The sequence below is a fragment of the Trachemys scripta genome, chromosome 8, assembly GCF_013100865.1.
Source record: "Trachemys scripta elegans isolate TJP31775 chromosome 8, CAS_Tse_1.0, whole genome shotgun sequence".
Taxonomy (NCBI): Eukaryota; Metazoa; Chordata; order Testudines; family Emydidae; genus Trachemys; species Trachemys scripta.
Genome location: NC_048305.1, coordinates 106,305,499 through 106,315,094, shown reverse-complemented (window position 1 = coordinate 106,315,094; position 9,596 = coordinate 106,305,499).

Sequence of the window (9,596 nt, the reverse complement as noted above, 5' to 3'; positions counted from 1 at the left end):
TGCACCGGGCCCCTTAGCGCCGAGACGCCCACGGGGGGCGCCGTGCTCTGCGCCGGGCCCCTTAGCGCCGAGACGCCCATGGGCGGTGCCCCCAATCCGTTGGGCACTGAGAGAACCTCTCTCACATGTACTTGAACCTCTGACCTGTGGCATCGTGTGACCTGGCCAGATCCAGCCTTTGCTTGCCCTGGTCCTAGCGGGTACCTTTCACCCCCGCACAGCCAATGACATCGTAGGTCCCTCTGCCACCCTCTGCTGGAGCCATGCCAGCCTGCACGCGTGTGTGTGTGTGTGTGTGTGTGTGTGTGTGTGTGTTGGGGGGGGTCACAGTGCACCCCCCCACGCTGGAACCGTCTCCCGGGAGCGGGTGGGGCTGGAGCTAGGGTGACACCAGCAGCGGAGGCCGACCTGAGTGCTACTGAGCCAAGCGGCTGAGTCTTCAGGAGCATCCAGGACAGGGGAGGTGGGCACCCCATGCCCCAGGGGGGGGGGGGGGGGGGCACCCCGAGGGAGGGATTGGGGGGAGGTGGGCACCCCATGTCCCAGTGGGGGGGGAGGTGGGCACCCCGAGGGAGGGATCGGAGGGAGGTGGGCACCCCACGGGGTGGAATTGGGGGGAGGTGGGCACCCCATGTCCCCATGGGGGGAAGTGGGCACCTGAAGATGGCAGCCACAGCCCATGTGCTCAATCCCCAGCAGCGCAGCGGCGCTCAGCTGGTGCTGAAGTGGGGTCCCCGGGCAGCGTGAGCCTCGGTCCTGCCTCCGCGCCGGCTCTTCCCTCGCCCCATGGGGCACTGTGAGGGGGTCAGTGCCGCTGGCAATGCTAGTGGAGGCACCAGGGATCCCCAAGAGGGCTGATGGATGTGGGGTGGCACCTCCCAGCCTGGAGGAATCCAGCTGCTAACGCAGCATCACCGTTGGCCCTTGCTCCAGTCCCGTGGCGTGGGCGAGTCCCTGTCCTGCTCACGGCCCAGCTGGCACCATCGCCTGGGCTTGGCCAGCCCCTCCGCGCCGCCACTGTCTGAACCCCACAGCAAGCGGCGTGCGTCCTGAGCCCAGCCAGGAGCCCAGAACCCAATTAGAATTGACCAGCGTGTCTGTGTCCCGGCTGCCCTTTGACCCCGTCGATATGGCCCACGGCCCGGGGAGGGCGAAGGATGGGGTGTCGGCTTTGTTAAACGCCCTGCTAATGAAGTCAGAGCAGCTGCATTATTTTGTCATTTTTCCCTCGCCAGAGGGGGGGGCCGGGGTGCAGCCCAAACAGATCTATACGCCTGCATTAGGAGACCACAGGCCCTGGTGTCAAGTTCCCCCCCGCCCCCACCCGGGGGCTCAGTGCCAGGGCCGTGGGGAGCAGGCCAGGCCATGGGGCTGGAGGTCACCGGCTCTGCTGACTTGGGCGGATGCAGGTGGCGCCAGAGTTGCTAGTTTACAAACATTGTGCAGACGGGTCGATCAAGCCACCCCCCCCCCCCACTCCCCCCCCCGTTCCCCACTGCCTCTGGCCTAGGCTACACCAGCCAGTAGGCAACGCCCCCCCACCCCACACTGGAATCTGGCATCAGCTCCTCGCCCCCGGCTCCCTCGCCTAGCTGGGGAGTCGGCTCTGTCATCACTCCCCAAGTGTGCGTGTTCCTCGCCTGACAGGTGGGGGCTTTCCATGAAATCCAGTGGTTAGTGTAGGGTGGGATTGGGATGCAGGACTCCTGGGTCCTGTTCCCGGCTCCAGGAGGGCAATGGGGCGTAGAAGCCGGGACTTCTGGGGTCTATTCCCAGCCCTGACGCTGACTTGCCAGGTGCCCTTGAGCAAGTCACTTTAACCGCTCTGTGCCTCGGTTTCCCCTGCTGTAAAACCTTTCTCAGAGAGGAGCTGTGGCGTTGCCTCGCTGTTTGCCAGGCACTTGCCCAGCCCTGTCATAATGGAGGGGCGCTGTGATTGCGCAGGTGAGGGTGTCGTCGCCAGTCTGTGTCCGTGGGGCGAAGGGGCAGTGGCAGAACACGCCGGCTGGGCAGGCCCAGCCCTGGGAGCGGAGAACGTGGCGCTCCGTAACTGAGTGTGGGGACTGGACTGAGAGCCGGGAAATGCCCAGGCTAGCCCAGGGGGTCGGGCACCAACCTGGGACTCAGGTGTTCTAGGGTCAATTCCCTGCTCAGTCACAGACTCTCTGTGTGACCTTGGGTGGGTCACTTAGCTTCTTGGTGCGTCAGGGCCCCATCTGCACGAAGGGGCTAGCAGCCCCGGCCTGCGTCTCAGCGGGGGAGGGCGGGGGAAGGGTAAATGTGCTCAGAGTCCATGGTACTGGGGATCATGAAATACCTGATCCAGATTGCGCTGTCGTTCTCCACAGAGCAGGGACAGGAGTAGCAGCGTGAGGCGGACACCTGGGACCAGGGCTGAGCCCTTCCAACTCATGTCACACAAGGGGCCACTGAGCGGCCACGTGAAGGGAGCAGCTGTCTGTCACTTGCAGTGTGAATGAGCAGTATTGTCACAAACCCATAGCCAACCCAGATGGCTCTGCTGTGGCTATGCTGAAGTCTGAACTTCCCAGGCAGCGGGGACAGGAATGCAGATCGGCCTGTTCCAAAAGCACAGGCCCTGGGGGCAAGGAGAATCTTCAGTTGCTCTTTGCAGTACAGGGCTTATGACACACAAATGATTGGTCTGACTCTATCCAGTAGAGGGCAGACACACACCCAGTGCAATATGAATAGACACATTTTCAGGATCTTTTTACTTCAGTTGAAATAGACTGGTTTTATTAATTTTACAGTTTGTTCCGGTTCAACCTTTCCTCTGTGGTGTTTGCACGAGGCTAGCGTGCGCAAACTAGACAGTGCAGCAGGCTAGAAACAGGAAGGGAAAAACAGCCTCTGGGCCAAAAGCAAATGGCCAGAAAGCTGAGGAGCAGACTAGGGTAGTTTGAATCCTTCCCATTTTGCTAAGTGAGGGGGCGTGGAGGGACACCAGGGAAGGGACTCACTAGAGGAGAGCTATGGACATCCTGGCTCCGCGTTGTTCTCCCTTAGCTCCTCCGCTGGGCTCTGTCAGTAGCATGTGATTGTGAAAGGTTCCCCTCCCTTCCAGCCAGCCTGCTGGAGGCCGGTCCATCCTTTTTAGGTTTTTCGCCCGCAGAATTGCCACCCCACCCCCCCGCACAAGAAATCAGGAGCCAGGCCCCCCAAATTGATGAGCTTGGTTTGAGATTCTCATAAAATAATAAACTGGGTTGTTTTCTTTATTGCCTAATTTCTGGGCTGTTGGCGGAGGTGTCACTTGCATCATGTTTTCAAGCTTTTCCGCACAACTAGGAGGGTTAGAAGCTGACTTTTAAAAAAAAACGCAAGCTGAGATTCTCATATCATCACAGGACTCCAGGAGCTGGGGCTTTAAGAAACACACTAAATAACCCCATCACTGTGGTGTCTGGGCCTCTTCCTTCCAGTGGTTCATTGAGTGACTTGTCTGCCTTGGATGACCTGCCAGCTGTTCTGGGCATCAGCTGGGGTTCGCTGGTAGCACTGGGCTTGTGGGTGCAACCTTCCTTCTTGCCTCTGGTCTGGGCTTATAAATGGCTCTGTTTCCATCTGAGCAGGCCCCGCTTCCCCGAGAGGTGCGGGATGTGCCAGGGGCCGGTATGACCTGAGCGAACGACAGAGGGAGCAAGGGAAACCTCCAGGCCATCAGCTGGCAGGGGTCGGTAGTCACTGGAAGGTGTTGCCCACCTGAAATGAGATGATGGGTTCTCTCCTCTGCCCCATAGAGGTGGATCCTTCCAAGGCAGGAGTCAGGCCTGGGGTGATGCCCTGAGACTTGCGGCCAGAGGAATCCAGTACAGCCCCCCTTTACCCGCTGGGAGTCACTCCAAAGCAGGAAGGAGAGATCAGAAAGGGCGTGTGGGGGTCTGAAGCAAGCAGGCAGGGGAAGGGCTGCAAAGGGAGGCAATCTGAGGGGCTACCTGCTTCCAGGCCAGGCGGGGGCCGTGAGGCCCGTCTGCGGGCAGGACTCTCCCCAATGGGCTGCTAATATTTTATTTAAAATATCTTTAAAAAGTGGAGGGCAGTGATGTATTGAATGTATTGAGAAAATGCTAATGTGTACTAGTGCGTGTCAGGGGGCTCGTCCATCACCCCGCGCCGCCTTCTGGGGGATCCATATCTAATTAACAGTAATGAATGAGGGAGCTGGGCGGACGACAGCCCGCCAGTTTGTTATGGAAATAAGGCAGTCCCATTAGGCAAAACACTTCATTAAACAACCCAGCCTCCAAGTGGAGTCACGGGCTGGATGGGGCCCAGCCCCCGTCTCTCCGAACAAGCGCTGGGGCAAATGGAGAGGCCATCATCTCCCCGGTGCTCCGGCAGTGACTGGGCAGCTGGTCTGAGGCTGTAGGGTCATACAATGCCCAGCAGAGCCCCACCCCCCATGGGGGCCTGTAGGCCCTACCATAATATAAACAATCATCATAGCTCGCACTCATAGACCCGCCCAGCTGTGTACGTACACACACGCGCCCCAGCCAGCATGCACACAACCTTACACCATGTCTAAACCCACCCCGTGCACCCCACACACAGCACCCGCCCATGCACACACAACGCACCCACCAGGGACCGGTAGAAGGCTTCTGTGGGGGAACCGCTGGGGGGTTTGTGCTGGAGCTGATGGGACAAAGGGACCCGCTCTCTGGCCCACACTTGGTGCTTTGCCCAGTGTGCTCCACAGTGACCCCTCTGGCTGATTCAGGGACAGCACAGCCTGGCTCCAAAGGGTGCCCCATGTCGCCCATATTGGCTGATGGGCTGAGGTTTCTAATGCGGGGGTAAAATGGGGGAGCGTCTTTGCGCTTCATAAGGGATACTGACGATCCCTGAGCGGGGAGGGGGGAAACCAGCTACAAAGTGTAGATGAGGTACCCAAAAGTCTGACCCCCAGCCAGCCTCTGACACCCTGCAGAGTGAGGCGGTCCCGAGGGCCATGCTCACTCTCAACCCAGGCGAGAGATCCCCCGTGCCCCAGGCACGGCCTTCAGCCTCCCTAAATCCCCCTGCACGTCTACCTGAGAACAGGAGTCACCACTTCCTGCAGCCTCTCCGCACAACTGCTAACCTGCTGCTGCGTCCCACCCCAGAGGTGGCTGCACTTCAGTGGTGGGTGAAGCCAGTCCCTGTGTATTCGCTGGTATCCACGTGGGGATTTGCCGGGGCAGAAGCTGCTTTATAATCACGGAACAGGGCTACACTCAGACGGGTAAGGAGCCCTATGGCTCAAGCCGGCCCCTTCGGGGGGGACAGGGAGAACCTGTGCAGGGTCTGTGGAGCTCCCTGGCAGCTGGGGGAGAATGACTTCATTCCCATGCACATCACGCCAGACTGGAATTCGTCCCGTCCCCCCCAACCCTTGGCCCCCAGACCTCGGCTTCATGGGCTCACACATCAATGTGCAGAGGCACCGAGAGGCTAAACACAGATTTCCAATCCAATGCATGTACTTGGCTCCTGGTCTATTGACACTCAGGCAGCAAGGGCTCAAGGTTAATTCCTTATCAATACGCTATTGTCAGCTCGTTAATCAAAGGAGGAGGTCAGAGGCTGTGGCAGTGCTGAGGCATGATGGCATGGCAGGACTTTGGGGACATGGCGAACCTCAGCCTTTCCCGTTTACTATGGTCTGCTCAGGGGTATGGCCAACGTCTAGTGTTTCGATGCGTCTCCGTCCTCGCCTGCGGCCTCCCTGCTATTCCAGGCCTGGCCGCCCCACGCCAGCTCTGCTGATGCCGCTCAATCCCCACCCGCAGGCCCACCCCCAGCCCTGCCTCCCCCATACACACAGCTCTGGCCTGGCGCTTCAGGGCTCCTCGGCTATTCCAGGCCTGGGCTAGACGTTTACTGTTTATTTAACTGAAACTGAAATTACCTTTGATCATTAGAGAATCTCAAAACATCACCAGGGGAGGGGTCTGCAGCTGTGTGTTTTCTGGGCCCCAACATGAGCTGTGAGCTCCTGTGTGCCTTCCACACACACCTATGCTGCGTACATGCCAATAAAAGCCTGCACACATCCAGGCCCGCACACCTACGCATACAAACGCCTGCACAGCCACACGCACGCACGCTCACTTGCATCGCTGCAAACTGGCAGAATACGGCCATGTACACCCACGGACACAAGCACCCACACAATGACATGTACAGAGATGGAGAAGACCTGTTAGATCCCTCCCCTCCCCTTACAGCTCAGTCCCTCCCCTGGGCTGGTGCAGGATTCCCCGTAGCGCAGCCTCTCATGGGACTTGGGCACCTGTTGTGTCTTTGCAGAGACCCTCAGTACTGTGTGATTTGCTCTGGTCAGCAGCTCTGCACCTGTGAAATGATTCTCACCAGGGAGACTCAGGAAGGGCCAAATGTTCTGCAACTGCTTCTGAACACAGCCCCCGCCACTGAGGCACAGAACAGACCCCCCCCCCAACCCCACCCCCCCCCCCACACAAAGCTCCAGACCTTGTCAAACTAGGATTCTTAGCGCCCTCTGGTGACTCCGGCCTACTATTGCACTGGGTGGCCTAGGAACCTCTGAGATGCTGCATGTTTTGGGGTTTGTTGCAGATAAAATTCTCTCTGGGCGCAGATCCTGGTGTTTCCGCTATCCCCGGTTTTGATCTATCTGCTCAGAATGCTATGCATTTATTCTGAAATAGTGCAGCGCTGTGTGGACACAATGATTCAAAAGGGAAATACCTTAAACCGGCATAAACGAAGCTGGGTGGATGCCCGACTGTGGGAAGTTATTCCTGATTAGTTAAAACCAAAAACCACACCCTGAAATAACTTTCAAGTGCAGACAAGCCTTAAGAATATCCCAGCTACTCCAACTAAGTCAGGATCTCCCTTTTTCGCAGCACTTGTAATTCTGGATGGTTTTCCCCGCTCCTTGCATTTCTGAAAAGACACTTTTTACAGGAATACGCTTAGGACCACAGGGATTGCCAGACTGACTCAGACTAGTGATCGGCCTAGTCCAGAATCCTGTCTCTGACATCATCAACAGCAGATGCCTCGGAAGAAGGCGCATGAAACCCGGTGTCAGGCAGTTATGGAGTAACCTGCCTGTAGGGAAAGCTTCATCCTAACTCCCAACAGTTAGAGGTGGGTTTGAGCCCTGAACCGAGAGGGTTTAGGGCCCTGCCAAAACTCTTGGTTATTATTAATCCATATCAGCATAACTCTTGTTCTCCATCTAAACTGTCCAACCCTTTTTAAAAGCCCCCAAGTTCTGGACCCCAGTGAGATATTGTGGCAGCGAGCTCCATAAGCTAAGTATGCATTGCACGAAAAAGTATTTCCTTTTATTAGTGTAAATTTGCCACATTTCAATTCCAATGAATGTGTCCCTTTATTCTGGTGCTATGAGACTGGGTGAATGCAAGCTCCTGATGGACCATCTCCAGGCCATTATTATCCTGTCCCCTTGTATTCATCTCTTCTCTAAGTTAAACAATCCCAGTCTTCTCCTCTATTTCGGAACAATCCCACCTTCCTTATTCTCAGTGGTGGATATGCAGGCCCCATCACCCGTGTGACGTGATAGTTTCCCAACTCTCACCCAGTTCAAAGCCTGCTCCATCACTTTTGAACCCAGATTTGCCACCTGTGCACAGTTCCTGTTAGGCAGTGCACAGAGCACCCACTGCAGGTGGTTGTCCTCAGACATGCGGGTAGCATGTTGGGCCTGGAGAAGGCCCTCTTATGTTTTATTTGCCTCTCATAAACCTTTTCAGTTTCAACGTGCCACCGGACTCCTCGTTCTTTTTGTGATACAGACTAACACGGCTACCCCTCTGATACTTGGCAACCTGCAAACATGACATCTATAGCGCTCTGTTGCCACGGAGCTACTCAGATGCAAAAGGAAAGCACATGACCTCGCAAGAGTCACCTTAGGAATGTTATCAAACTTTTTTTCTTATGTCTGGCTTGCAGAAAAATTGGTTATAGTGTCAACATCAATCACACCGTAGAAGACATGAGAAATAGAAGGTGTAGTGCTGCCACCTGTTGCTCATTTCTGGAATGACAGGTATCTTTCTCATACATTGCCATTATTTATAGTACAGTTCTAGCCGTTATGGGTTCTCCTACCTCCTTCACCATTGTATCAGAGCACCTTCCAGCTGTGCGTTAAGCAACGTGATGAAGATCTGCCAGGTTTGGCTCGTTCTTTCTCCAGTCCTCTCCCATGGGGGAAATGATGTGTGCAGGGGAGAGCTTTGTTTTGTTGGGGAGAGGGCGGGTTATGTAGGTTTTTTGGTCATCCATGATTTATCTTTTTCAAATTATTTATACAGCCCCCTGGCATGGATGGAGCTTTCCAGGCACACATGAAGACAGGGCTCCAGTCCACAGAGTTTACTGTCCAAATAAATAGACAAAAGGCAGTTTGGAGGAGAGGAAGGGAATGCAACAGAAGACCTTTCAAAATTCCTTCTCTAGTTGTGTGCATAGTTTAACTCTCGCCTATTTGCCTTATTTTAAATCCTGCCTCTTTAACAATCTTTCCACCACTTCAAAACTTAATCCATTTTTTATGCTTCCTACCGTCTCTACAGCACATGCTCTGCTGGACAGAGATTTAGGTGCTGATCAAGTCAAGTACTTATGCACATGTTTAACTTGACTTCACATGCCTACAGTTAAGCACGTGTTTACGTGTTTTCCGGGATCATGATCTCATATCAAAACAATAAGCATGAGAACAGTGATTTCAAAAAATGTTTGTGCATGCAATATATTGTCATAAATTCCAGGGCCTGTTAGTTATTGGATGATACCATTATTGTAAATGTAGAATATGAAGTTAGAGCCATGGAAATTCCCTTTGTCCAACTTCAGTTGCGGTTTAACATTTATGCATTGCATCATCTCAACAAATAAAGTAATGTAACCTGAATCGCCCATCCACCTCTCCCACACAAAAGCTTGGGTGAATGTGGTGGTCATCAAATGTGAAAGGCCAGAAGCACACGTTAGGAGAACGTTTTACATAGGTAATTCCCAGAGAACAGCTTTTGCCATGTATTTCCAGTCTGTTCTGCACACCCCCTACTGTTCCAGTTCCGTGGCTCGGTGGGGCAGGGCTGGCCATTTGTGCCAAATTCTGCAGTGACTTTTGGTGGTAAGCTGAACCAAATAGCACCCTGGTCTGCAGAGTATAAAAGGAATAACCACCCTGGAACCTCTAAGTGCCCTAATGGGTCAGTATCCTCTCAATAGCAATCCTCTTTAGGACTAGAATTTGCAATACACTGGTCAAGGTTTGAGTATATATAGTTGATCACCGTGGGTTACATACTGCAATGGAAGTATATATCCATTTTTACCACACTAACCTTTCTTCTGTTGACAGGTTTTCTAACTTCCTTACTGGCTATAGAGAAAAAGCCACACATGGGATGATTGGCTGAATACACAGCCAGTCTCCTAACAGGGACAAGCTTGTTGTGATTTATGTACCTGCAGGTCTGCACTTGTGAAATTAATCAAAACTGGGCCATCTGCATTACTGTCATGAACCTCTAGAGGGCTCCAGGCTCCTTCAT